General features: G+C 36.2%; 1 protein-coding gene across 1 annotated transcript in view; it reads right to left on the bottom strand.

Annotated features, from left to right (window-relative positions):
- COL25A1 (collagen type XXV alpha 1 chain) overlaps positions 1–14,266 on the bottom strand; it is a 304,703-nt gene that overhangs the window by 207,809 nt on the left and 82,628 nt on the right. The window lies entirely within an intron of this gene.

The raw sequence follows: 14,266 nt of genomic DNA, 5'->3' as shown, positions 1-14,266 counted from the left end.
GAATCTTTTTAGTGCTTATGATGGAAAGTTGAGTATTTTTTTATACTTTATTCCTGATTTTGATTTAGTTGGAGGGTGGTTAGTGTATCTTTCCGTATAATGCATATATACTCAGAGTGTAACAACCATAGGTAGGAAGACAGACTAAACATTAGCCACTTCATTGCCAAGAAAACTGATTTTTCCACAACGTATGTTGTTATTCAGATGTTATCACAAGATGTAGAACTAAATGAAGAGGTATGGCAAAAAGGAATTTAGTCTCAGTGACACAGTAAACTGAAAAAAGGCAGGCAATAAAATATAATAATGAAATAACTAAAACGAAAATAATAATAAAAATAACAATGGAATATATTTACATTATGATGTAATCTGCATAACAAAATAAAAATAATGTGTACAAAAAGTAAAAACAAAAAACAACTCAACATGAAGTGATGATGTGGGCACAATCGTTGCACAAAGCCATTTGCATCAGCAATTTAATGCACACAATTGAATAGTGGTAGACTTGTACACTCCCCTCCTGCTGATCCTATGGTGGGAACAGTAATCTCTAGAGATGAGACAAATTCGGCAGCTCAAAATGGTAGTTTTAATTAATGTCCCCATATATGCCAGAGACATACCTTGTACCATACAAGGGAGCATCATCCTTATAAAACAATGAATGAGACAGAAGTTTCATCATAATTTTAAGTAAGATTTAGCATTAACTTCACAGAAAAAGTCGAAAGCTGGTCTAAAATCACTTAAATGCCTGTTATTTTACTTTCAGATGTGTATTATTTATTAAAAAAAAAAAAAGAGAGAGAAGAGTAAGGACTGAGGTTTGACTGGACAGTAGTTTTGAAGCTCTCTGAAGCACAATTCTTGCTACAGCAAAGATCATAGCATATGTTTTCCCCTCTGACCTCATTCACCCTAAGGAAGGAATTGTTTCGCTATATTCCCTTTGACATATTATTTCGGTTCCTCAGCTGTTCTCATCGAGTTTTTACCAGCTTGTGACTACATTTGCACTGCTCAGAACAGGAGCCACAAAACATGCACAGCTCTGTTACATTCTGGCATTCTATGCCAGGCGATATGGTACATTGCAGTTTGGACAGTAGGATTTTATGGAGGCTGATACAGCATCATTAAAGGTGTATCAAAAAATATCCTCTTGGCTCTACAATTGTTGTGTGCCTCACTCAATAAATTACAAGTGACAGGTCTTTCACATTACTAACAGGCCTCTTGTGTGGGACAATGTGCAGTTGCTTCGTTCCTCCTGTGAAATTCAGTTTAACTTTATAATCTTTGTGTTGTTGCTGCTTTTGGAGTTGCAGTAGGGTTACTGATAGTATGGTTAACCATCTTCATTTATAGCAGTCACAGGAGATATATAAATGAATTAAGCGTACTAACTTTTTTATTAATCTCTCAAATATAACATCACAATGACAGATGATGATTTACTTACAGCATTTTGCATTCAGATCTCAGATTTATGCAAAAAAGACATGAATGAAATACTATATTTCCCTCATGCATTAGTTCTGAACAGAAACTGAGAACCAAAGTTACTTGTGATATAAGTGAATATTAAATAGCGGATTAAGAATTTCAATTTTCTATCCTTTCTTACTTTCTATTTTACCGTGAAGACACAATTACAGTTGTGTCTAGGGTTGAAAGGAAATTACAATGGAAAACGAGCAACACAATTAGTAATAAAAATAATTTATGCATATTGTGTTTCTAGAGTGCTAAAGCTAGGGAGTTATTTCTCATCTTTGGATAACTCCCTTTGCATGATCTACCTCTGCACTGAGCATGATGTTCTACTATAACACATCTTCCTGACAGGCATCCAGTCATAAAAAGGTGACACTTGAAATAGAAGTGTACCATTGCTTTTAAAAGTATTAAGCTCCAATGATTAACCATCTTTTTCTATGCTTTATTTTTAGTTTTCTGTGATTTTAGCTGTCATTAAATCTTTTTTTTACTTTCATGTCTGCAAAACCAGCACCCAGCACATTACAGGTTTTCTTCAAAAAAGAGACTTCAAATTATTAAGTTATAGATGCATCTTTTTGATAAGCTAAATATTTTTCCTTTAGCAGAAGTCACAAGGTTAACTGAGAGCAAAGGAAAAATGTTTCAATGCATTTATTGATTGTATGGTGTTCCATACACCATCCAACTAAGACATCTAAAACAGTTACGCTTAGAAAACACAGTCGATCATCACCCAAAAGCACACACTATCCTTTGCTATGTGGGCTGATTTCCATTGAATTGGAAACTAGTATACCAATTAAAAAAAATAATAATAATAATTAAAAAAAACCACAAAACAACAACAACAAAAAATCCAACAACAAACAGCAAAACACACCACATTTAGAAATTCCATATCCCCAGGAAATCGATCCAATAACACCTCCAACGGAAGAACTGAGTAGTACTTTCATACTCTGTCTTTAAATAGTGTCATCCACATTAATCATGACCGCACTCCCCTAGCAGAGCCCATTTATACTCACGACTGCACCAAGAGTTGGTGGAGATAACTGTCAAGACAAATTGAATTGTCAACTACCCATACACAGTCTGTCTAGTCTCTTATGAATGTTAAAGCAAGGTCTATTTGTCTTTACTGCATACATTTTAAACTTCGTAAGATCCAACCAGGAATCTTCTAAGAAAGATAAAGTATATAAGGAATTTTTATGCTCTACTTCCTGAAGAAAAAATAAATAGATAGATAGATAGATAGATAGATAGATAGATAGATAGATAGATAGATAGAAAGAAGACCTGTTTGTGAAGGGCCTTATTTCAGGGATGCTGCTGTCACTTTCAGCTTTGATACTTGATGATTTATGACACCCCTGCTTATCTTCATCCAGCAAGGGCCAAAATGAGAGAACAAGATGGCCTGTGTTGACCTCCAAATGCCCGTAACACTTTGCAGCACTCAGTTTGACTGAATCTCATGCTTCAGGGCTTCAGCCAGAAGTTGGAGAGGTCAGGAACAAATGCTATTTTGCACTTCACAGTATCTGGGCAGCCCTTCCCATGGACCACCAGAGACTAGCCACAGGTTCAAAGCAGATATGAGCTGAAGGAACCCAGTGTTCAAAAATTGCAATAGGAATCTGCCTTTGAGATACCTGACTGGAATGTGACCAGTTCACACTGATCACCAGATTATTCAAATATGAAGAGACTTGGCTTGTCTTAGAATAGCAAGGACCTTGGTGTTTGTTTCTTTATTGCCCCCTCCAGTACAAAACACAAGCTTTCCCTAGGGCTATTGGGGAATATTTTATACAGCCTAGGCAATACAGAATGCTCAGATATTTACCAATATATTTATCTTTCTTGCTTATTGCTTATGGTATGCAGTCTATCAAGGAATAAAATATTTTCATTATGGTCTTTGGGTGAAGTGTATTGCCTGTGATATACAGGAGAAAGCTCCATTGCTGGCCTTAATATGAAACTTTGATATGAACTACCGTATTTTTAAGAGGCTAATTCCAAAGAATATTTTTTTATTATTATTGCAAAAAATGAAGTAATTTACTACCATAATCTGCTGATGTTTCCTTTATTAGCACTGTGTAAGTGCATATATACATGAATGTACATGTGGATCTGTATATACATTGATATACAGTTGTATGCTCACACACTTTTAAATGTAACTAGACAGCATACATAACAAAACTGTGGGATTTTTTAATTATTTCTTTTTCTTCCCCCTCCCTGCTCTTTCCCCCCACTCCAATGAATTGGTTTTCTTGTTTCTGGACCAGCTTAACCCAAAGGAAAAACATGAAGCAAATTAAATTGCCTGTGGGTTTGCTCTCAAACAGCTCTCTGTGCTGGACAGGAGGGTGAGACTATGAATCATCCACTGGTCATCCACTCACACTGAAACAATAATAGACAGTCTGAGAACAGCATCCAGCAACATTGCTGGCATTCAGGAACTGTGTTCCTATCACATGCCTCTGTTTTAAGAGGTTTAAAAAAATGGCATTAAGTGCACTTGCTTTAGGCCAAATTTGGGGTTGAAAGGAACCAATTCAGAAGGAAACATATTGAACAAATTAACTCTCTTCCAGTATTCTACTTAGCTATTTTAATTAATGTGAGCATTGACAAGTGAAAAGTCAGCTAGTTAGGATTGTTTATTCTGAGCTTGCAACTTAATGGGAAGGGTCAATTACAGAACCATAGGCAAGAAAAATATGTGCATGTGTGAAATGGCTCTAAATAGCTTAAAACTATTATTTTTAAGTGGTACATTCAAAGCGTCATCACTGAATATTTTTTGCCTTTAGATTTGGAATGAAACTACATAACTGATTTGTTGCACCATTTGTATACACCATTTCCTTGCTGAAGAGGTAAAAACACGTAGATTTTTACCAAGCTTGTGTGCAGCCTGCTCTACAGAATAAAAAGTAGACAACATTGCTAAGACAGAACATTCAAAGACAAAGAAAGGGAATAAGCCATTTGCACTAAGAAAGCACAAAAGAGGAAGATGACAACAGATCACAGAATATAATCCCAGTCCATTGTCTGTGGTACCATAAACTGAATTTTGTTTGCACCCTAAATATCCACAAAACTATTAGTAGCAACCTGTTTAAAAAATTAAGAATTCACACCATATTCTTATCAGAGGACTGAGTTTTTACATCTCCTCTTTCTTATTTTCAGGCTTTTTCTCCATATGTTTATGAATATACAAAAAATCAAACAGTTCAAGTTTCAAGCCTTGGTCTGCAAGATAAAATTGATGAGTTAAGGGCACTTTTTACATGTGTTTCCAGGATCAAATTCTTCTCAAAGATCTTACTTTCAGTCAGGAATAACACTTGTTATTAAGAAATTTTAAAAGCAATACAAAATAGAATTAATTAAAGTTAGATCTAAAATGTATATATTCACCTTGACAGCTTTTCTGAGATTCATGCTAATATAAAGTCATCATATTATTGCATACATCACTGTATTCTTTTTTCACATCTTGAGAATCTACTTTGCTAAATATTGCACAACAAGAAAATCCTTTTAGCTCTTGTTTGCAATCTACACTTCATATAGACATCGTAAAATCACAAAAGCCATCCACAGTGAGAGATTTTAAAATCATTACCTCAGAATACTTGTTTAATAGAAAGTGATGGCTTAAATGCTACAATATGTTCCTTGAATATCTTCACATTAAATGGTAATTGAACAAAAAGCTGCTTGGCCCTCTTCAAGGGCAAGTCCCACAAAGCTCCTCATTATCGTAATTTCCAATTTGGAAGCCAAACTGAAAAACAAGAAGTAATTTGCCAATTAGAACTTCCTGCTCTTTTTCCCTTTATTCCTTAAACTTCATTCAGGGGCTGAACCAGTCAAACACTTTTAGCTTCAAAACTGCAACTGAAAGAATTTAATTTGTGTCTCTCCATGGTGAACCTGTCAAGAGGCAGCAGTGATGCATACCATGTCCTGACACAGCAGTTGCCCTTAAATACACAGAGAGTTCTCCATGTGCTTGCTCGCCTAGGGTTTCTTTCTCTCATTTCTTTGGTTTTGCTTCCCTTAAAATATACACACACACTTTTCCAAACTTCTGGCTTCTCATCAATGATTTCTGACATATGGAAATGTCCCATAGACAAAATTTGTCTTTTGTGTTTGAGAAGCTTTTAGAAAGTAAGAGGCACTTGATGATAAAACCAACACAAAACAATGTTCAGAAGAAACAAGGTTCCATTCAGCCTGTGAAAGCCCCAGAGCCCAGATCATTCCAGAGAGATTTACAGCTTCAAAAACAAGACCATGTATGAATTCTGCTATATGCCATCCTGACAACTCAAATACTGACCAAAAATAATGAAATTGGCTTAGTTTTCAGAAGCTCATTTGAAATGAGCACATGGAAAGCCAAGTACAGGTATACAGATGAATGGCACAGTATGACAGTGATGCTCAGATCTAAGTCTAGGACTTAGAATCCACTAGTGTCCTATCACATACAGTTTCAGCATTCCTGGAAGCCTTTCAAATTGGGATTTTTTTGGTTGATTGGTTGGGCGGAGGGGGGTGGTGTTTGTTTGTGCATGTGTGGTTTTGCTGTTGTGTTTTGTTGTTGTTGTTTTGGTGGTCATCGTGGTTTTCCCTGATCAAAGTGGTTAAGTGAGCTCATATGCCTTAAATTCAAAGGAGGCAGGAGGACATGGATGGAGATGGAAAATATTTTAACTTAAGCTAGAAACACTATCACATATAGTAATAGCTCGGGCATCACTGAAGTCTTGGTATGATAGCAGGTGGGGGAGAGGAACTAATTGGTTAAGCACCATGCTAACGTAACTACAGTCCTTCCAGTAGGTAAGCAAGCTCTTTGATATACACTGCTACGCTTTTGTGTTATACTGCATTGTGCCACGCAGAAAAAAAATCAAAACATTAGGAAACATTTAACAGCCACAATTACTTTTGAGATCAATAAGTATATTAGGCTGGAGATACTTCACAACTGAGAAATGAGGGAAGTTCCATTTTAATCCATTTCTGTCACCATTTCAGCTTCCAGTCACTGGCATGAAATCAAAAGCTGGGCAAAATTCAGAAGTATCAAAAGAAAAAGTGCATAACATGGCACTAACCACTCGATGTACCCAGGGTTGCGATAGATAGCATATCACTGATGACATGTAAAATCCAACTGAGTGTTTTCCTAAAGGAAGAACTAGTTTGGGGAATTCCACAGACCTGTTTATATACCAGTTCATACTAGCAGACCATAATGAACCACTCTAAATTAAATCTAGGCTTTTCAATGCACCAGAACTGCACACAAATTGAAGTGGGCATAAATTAATGGATAGTTTGCAAAGCAATATAAGACTATTTTTAAAAAGGCATTATCTTAGGTAACCGAAAATATTGTATTGCTATGAAAGTCTACCCTGTATTTGGAAATATACTTTTTAAGAAGATATAGAAGTACTAAAAAAAACAGTCAACCTAGAGCAAGGATGCCTCTGCAGTTTTAATATGTTTATGGTAACATAAATGCTAGATACTAAAAAGATGGGTTTTACAATACTTTTGTCTCTATAGATAGACCCTCTTCATAAAAATGTGTGTGATTATTTACTTAAAGTAAGGTATTTAGCCTTTTCTTTTTATTTATTTATTTACAGAAGGTTTTCCATTGACCTTTCAGATCAGCAGCTTGATCTAAAGATTCCCTGCAACATATGAAAAGAATGAAGAAAAGGATCCAATAGTGTACAGATTAAACTCTGAGGTCAGAAAATCACATTTCCATAATAGATTCCAGGAGAAAAAAAAAGCACAAACAAGAGTAGCAACAAAAACTTTGTAACTTTATTTGTGATTTTTAACATTTTTGTAAGCCCTTAATGCTTTTCTGCCGTTGTTACGTCTACTACATTGACTATTTAAACTTCTCTTTATCTTTTTTTTCTCGTTCAGCTGTTTCTGGCTAAATTCTCCCTATTTAAGCAGAAAATTTTCAGAATCTAGGAAAATAAGGATATGCCTGCCCCATACATATCATGTGAATTACATGGGATAGATTGTTCAGAACAAGTCTCCTTTTGGCCTTTCTGATGCTGTTTGTGCAGCTGTTTTGTGGCATAAGTGGAAGGCAAGATTTGAGAAAGGCTGCAGAGGGAAATCAATCAAACCTGATCTAACTTACACCATACAGCTTGAGTAGCTGAACTGGGTTTGAGAGAGATAATAACAGAGAGCATTTCTTGCAATAAATGATTGAGAAATAATACAGTAGGACATGCATATAGGTGGTTTGTTTCTGGGTTAAAAGGGTCTATGAGGAATAATAACAAAAATGTAAATCTAAGGGACTAATGCAACTCTGAGTACACAGCAGTGATTGTGACTTATGTTGATACATCTAAGGTAGGTTTAAATCGGACAGCATTGAAGTACTGATTACTTAGCCTGGGAAAAAAATCTCCATGGCAAGTTTGCACCTGACTGTCTTTGACTCAAAGACCAAATTTGACTCAGGTGTGCACTTGAGCAAAGTACATCTGGTAATTCTTATGCTGGTATTTCTTATGCTGAAGTACCAGCAGACTGCTGATTGAGAAGCTTTCCTAGTCCATCTAAATTGCAAAAGACAAGGGGAAGAAGTGAGAAAGAATAAACACCTCCATATACTGTTAAACCTCACATCATTAAGCTAGGGTAGACTTTAAGTCAAAGGTCTTTTAGTAGTCTTAGACCTTGACCATTTCTGCAGCAAAGGAACCTGCTGTTTTCTAGGTACATGTAGTTTGTCTGACAGAACAGATTCTATGGTTTTTAACACTGAGCATGAAGTTCAGCACTTCTGCTGTATAGCCCAGTCAAAACATTCCTCATTAACCCCACAGAGTATAGCAGGCATGTGGATAACAAACTACTGCCTAGCAGTCATACCTAACATATAAGTCTTTGCTATATGCAATTAAATCTGAAATAGACATACTGTGACCCACTAGAAAAAAGCTTTTATATAGAACACTACAACACTTAAAATAAATTGCTTCTCTGTTACTCACATTCTTCATTCAGTCTGTTGGTAAGAGGTAAAACCAGAAAAGGAAGAAAAAAAAGACATGAACAAAATTCTTTAACTGGCTTACAAGAAGATAAAATATCATTAAATCATATCCATTTAATGATATTATATAGATATCAGAATATAAGTTTCAGTCTCATTTATATATGAATTCTGGTGAAAAAGGTGAAATATTACACCCAAAGATCCCAAAGCACATTATCAAGCACAGTGATATCCCAGTTCCATGTGACAGGCATTACTACACTGATTTTCAGGGTAGGTAAAATGAAGGTGACACTGATTTTTCTATTTCCTTCCTAAATTAAAGGAATTCATTATGACCTCATGTTTTGAAAACAAATGGCATATGGAGGACAGCAGTAGGCAAAATCCCTCAAAGCACATTACTAGATTTGGAAATGCCAAAGAAAGAGCTCAGTAACGGCTACTTTCTAAGCCACACACTGTTCAACTTCTTAACGAATGCCATTAGTCTCACTTTTAAATTATATCACTGTCATATAAACTAGGATCATTCAAAATACTTTGTCATTTTCCTATCAGACAGCTATGGATTATTGAGATAGCACCCAAAGCTGTTCATAGCAACTTAGTCATCAACTAATGCAGATTTCGAATGGAATTCTGTCAGGCTGTGAAATCTCTCTTACTTGCAGAAACATAGGGAAGTTTTTTTTGAAAAGCAAACATTTTAATCTTCCACTCCTACAACATATTTCATATGGTCAACCATGACTTAGATGTAAAATGTACAGATATCTGGAGCCCAAATCAGGGCTCCTCCAGCTCTCTCTACCCTACTGCAAGTGTGCAAGGTGCTATTTCTCTCGCTCATGCCTGTAGTTTATTTGGCTGGTGTAAATACGTAGGGAGAATCTGGGTCCACAAGAGGGCTGCGAGATCAATTAAGAGCACATTCAAAACAGCATAACAATGAAGTTATAAGATTAAACAAACGTTGGAGAACCATGCTATCAGCTGTGGACTGCTCTACAGCATGGCAAGGCCATGTATTCTCCGTCTGTCCTAGACCATGAGCCAGGCTGTCCCTCATTCCGTGCTTGTGCAAAATGGAGGAATCAGAGGAAGAACACAGCCACCAATACACTGCCTTCCCTTTGCTAAAGTCTCACAGAAATGTAACTTTGGGTGGCCCTTATGTACTGGTCTTCATTTCTGGGGACAGTATGAATCAGGAAAACTCACAAGAGGAAACGGGAGGCAGTAGGTTGCTACAAAAGAACTTTTTATGACTATTTGCGCGTTCCTGGTATCAAAGCTATTTCTGTGGTGTGTTGCACAGGGAAAATTGCTCACAAGTAGGAAGTGTCTGTCACACTAATTCAGCCTTCTAGTTTTTACACAGAATATGCAAGTCAACTCTAACATTTTACTGTTTCAATTAAAATCATTCTCTGGAAAACTCATAATAAGGTATATAAACACTAAAAATGTATAGCAGTACATTTACACACATAGTGATATTCACTCTTTGCTGTCCATTACTGTGTCAAATGATTTGGTGGTCCAGCTCCTCAAGAACACCTGTTAACCGCACCAAAAAAACACCACTGTAATTGGCAGTTTATTGGCAGCCTGAGCTGGGTAACCAATGACTGGTATGAGGAATGAATTGCCCTCAGAGTCATGGAAAGTGTCGTTTTGCAACATGGCTGAGGCAGATTGGCAGGAGCTGCCTGCATTAAACCTGTGCTGCCAGTAAACATTTTTGTTAGGTAAAAGCAATTAAGCAAATATGTAAATACAGTTCTCCTCGAGGAATGACACAAGGACAAGGTAATATCCTAGAGGTGATGCTCCACAAGGATAAAAGTCAAATTAGTTGGGATCCCTTGAACTTGACAGACTTCACATTACACACCTAAGAGCAGAACAAAGAATCCCACTTGCTTCAGTAATACATGAATTAATAATTGTAGCAAATACATAGGAGAAGAGATCAAATACCATTTTGAAGTAATTGCTATCCCACCAGTGTTACTATTAAAATATTGAAGCAACTAGTTTTAAAATCTGTAATTTAGTAAATAATTTAATTCTCAAATGAAGTATTTCCATCTCTTGTTTTACTTCCCAGTTTCAGTATTTCAAGTAACACAGTTGTTCGAACTGGAAACATTTAATCACAATAAAGAAACTAAATTACACGACTGCTTCAAATTTCAACACAAATAAAACTGTTGCATTTGCAACTGTGACATCACCTGAAACATTAATGTTAATGCCCTAACATGTATAAATGTTTTATCTAGGTGTTTATCACTGGCTTCTCACTGCAGACTCTATGCACTGAAAAAGATCGTGCTTCAATATATGTGCCCATTTAGCCTACAAAAAAATGAAAGGTCACCCAGAAAAATGCAGCTTCCATCAATAATTTTTTTTGGAGCAGAAATGCTTACATTTGTATGAATATTCAACATGCGTTATCACGGTCTTCAAACTGACTGTGCCACTATTGCTAGAACAAGCTAAGAATAGGCTTGAAATAATCCTTCAGCAGCTTAGTGATGGTACCACAGGATGTGATATTCTGCAATGCACAGATCTTCACTTCCAAGAGCACACAGCTTGCCTCGGCTACCTGGTGACCAGTTTCATCATGGAAGGGCAGGATGCAAGGGTGGCTACCTGCTCTCCTCTGCAGGATAATGCACTGGTCCTCCATCAATATGAGGAACTGCTCTAGTTGCTTGTCTCATCTGTGATTCAGACCTATCATTAAAGACTAAATCCACAAACACTACTGGATACAGCTAAACAAGGAAACAGCCATAGAATGGATTTTCATTACCAACGAAAACTGGTAACTAGAAATTGGCACTAGAACAATTTGGACAAGATTGGATGACATGTACTTAGAGAACCATCCTGCCTGAGATAGACAGCACACAGGATAAACTTCTGAGGCTTTTCGGGTCTTTCATTCCTACAATTGCCAAACAGAAATCGATGTACTATGATGACAGTTGAAAAACCTAGGATGGCAGTTCGCATTTTTGATCATGCTATCAGAGGCAAAAGGCTGGGTAAATCACAATAAAAGGCAATAATACTTGTAAAATTAAAACTTTTCCTGATAAATTTAACAACAAAAGTTTTTGGTCAAAGGAAAACAAAAAATAAGAGAGAGAAACACTTATCAAAATTTACACTAGGAAAAGAAAAAAAGACGCTCGAAGCAATTTCTTAAGTTGTCCTAAAACAACTGGCATGTTTGGATTTTTGTTTTGTTTCAAACCAGAAGCACCAAGACATTCTAAAGAAAAGGCAAGTTTGCCTGTTAAAGATGTCTGACCTCCACATCTAACCCTTATCCTACTGGGAAAAAGCAGCACATTCCAAACCCCCATTTATCACTTCTTTTAACTGTCATAAATTACTTTCAGTGCTATAAAACAACAGGTTATAATTCAATAAAATATTAGAACTCCAGGTAGTTTATTCAGGCTTAGGTATCAATTTTAAATACTCTACACCTCCCCACCAAATTTGCTTATTATAAGCACTGGTTTCAACAGCTGTATCTCATAAGTGAAGTACTCTTACCGCAGAGAAAAGTAGATCAACATTTTGTAGAAAAGTTTGATACTACATGAACAATATCATAAGGACTAACAGAGTATATCTAAACAAAGCATTTCATTGACCCTGCCTGTTCTTCTGGAGCCAGCTATTTTATGCTGTTATTCTAGTTTTATTAACATATTTTCAAACATGTACTGAAGTACAAAGACTGTATATATAATTTCCAGATTTAAATTCTACTCTTAGCTCTCCCTTTCCACACCCAAAGTAACTTCACTGGTTTTCCATTAAGTGATCCTGAAACTGTATAATAATTAGAGTGTTAATACTGGATCTGTTCAACTAAGATACATTCGCTTAATGTTTTACAGTGTATTATTAGTTTTGTTCACAAAATGCATTCATAATACCCTGAAGTAATTCTGCTTAGAATGGCAGTATAATACTAGTATAGATAAAATAAGAAAATAGCAGAAGTATTATTCATCCATATGAGACCAAATGAACGCATTTACAAATTTCAGGGAACTTGCCACCAAATGGACAAAACCCCCTTTATATTCAAGGTAAGAAAACAGCCTACATGAAAGTAAACACAAACATGTCTAGTAGATGCACTTTCATAGCAAGAAACTTCACAGGGGTTACATGTGAAAAGATGTATTTCCAACCATCTCTGCCTAAAGAGTCAGCTGTCACTGCCACAGCTCAAAAAGTGAGCTCGAATCTGACCTTTCTGGAGAAAAAAACAAAACAAAACAAACCACCAACAACCACCACACAATTAGAAACGCATAAAAGTATTTAGACATTACTTTTTAGCACATTGGCTAACCTAATGTCTAATGTGTAGGCATCAAGTGAAACAAAAAGATAAAGAAATATTCTAAAGGGGTTTGTGTGCTCCAGATAAAAGCAAAGACCTTTAAAGACTCAGTTTTTGAAGTGGGCTTCCCAGGATTAAAACATGGGCAAGATAAAAGCATATATTTGCACTGATTCTTCACCTCCCATCCCAACTTCCACCTCTTTTCCTCCAAGGGAACACCAAAATCCCTAGGAGATAGAAACATTATCTATATGTATTTAAAGAGAAATCAACTGAGGAACATCACAGTCAGGCATCTTCATGCATCTGTGATGCATCTCCAAGCATCTTGAAGTTGTACTTTATCACATTCATTTTATAACATGAAGTATCATCGCTTCACAGATAGCTTTAAACATATACATTGGTTCAACTCAGTTTTCAGAAACAGCATCTTTGTCAGCAATGCCCCACCAATAACCAAAACATAGAGATGCATGAAGTTAGCCTACAAAAGATAAAAAACAGATTTTGCACAATTTAACTGTAGATTCCATATTGTAAAGAAGTAAAAAACAAACCCCAAAACAGTGCAAAAAACTTCAGGTATGCACCATTTTATCTGAATCCTGACAGACAAGGAAAAACTCTTGCAATGAGAGAAGTTTGATACGACATTGCCAGAATATTGTAAGGGTTCAGCTCTTGAAGCAGGAGCTAACACACGTTACACTGCAGATGCACTGTGAGAAGCATGTTTAAGAAGTTAGTATAAACATTCCTACCCCAAATTCTTTCATTTTTTCCAAAATATTTTCAGTTGACCTTTTGAATTATTTCCAATAACATTCTTACTACTGTTAACATGACTACCAGATGTAACTACTGCACATATGACATCTTTCAAAAACCTACACGGACTACTTGAAACAGTTCAGCAGTCAAAATACGTCTTTATGACTTTCCAGTCAAATCCCCACTTCAAGCATTTATTCGTGTTTGCCACAGGGATTTAAGCACAGCTTTCTTTACAAAATCCTCTTTGTTAAAGGCTAACACTTGCAAACCTAACATCAAAACTTTCTAGCTTTGAAAATCACAGTAGCAAGAACACCAGTATCATGAAACAAATTAAATTTCAATGCCCTCCTGGAGTGGAGTGGGAGTTAGTGACCCACTCAGGTTCTCCTCATTCTCAATGAATCCTTAAATACACAGATCTGTAGACAATGCATTAAAAGCCAAATCCATCAGATTTTAAGAGCTGCGATTAC

Source organism: Patagioenas fasciata, chromosome 4 (genome assembly GCF_037038585.1).
Source record: "Patagioenas fasciata isolate bPatFas1 chromosome 4, bPatFas1.hap1, whole genome shotgun sequence".
Classification (NCBI taxonomy): Eukaryota; Metazoa; Chordata; class Aves; order Columbiformes; family Columbidae; genus Patagioenas; species Patagioenas fasciata.
The sequence above is the reverse complement of the archived record's forward strand: the minus strand, read 5'-3'. Positions and strand labels throughout refer to the sequence as shown.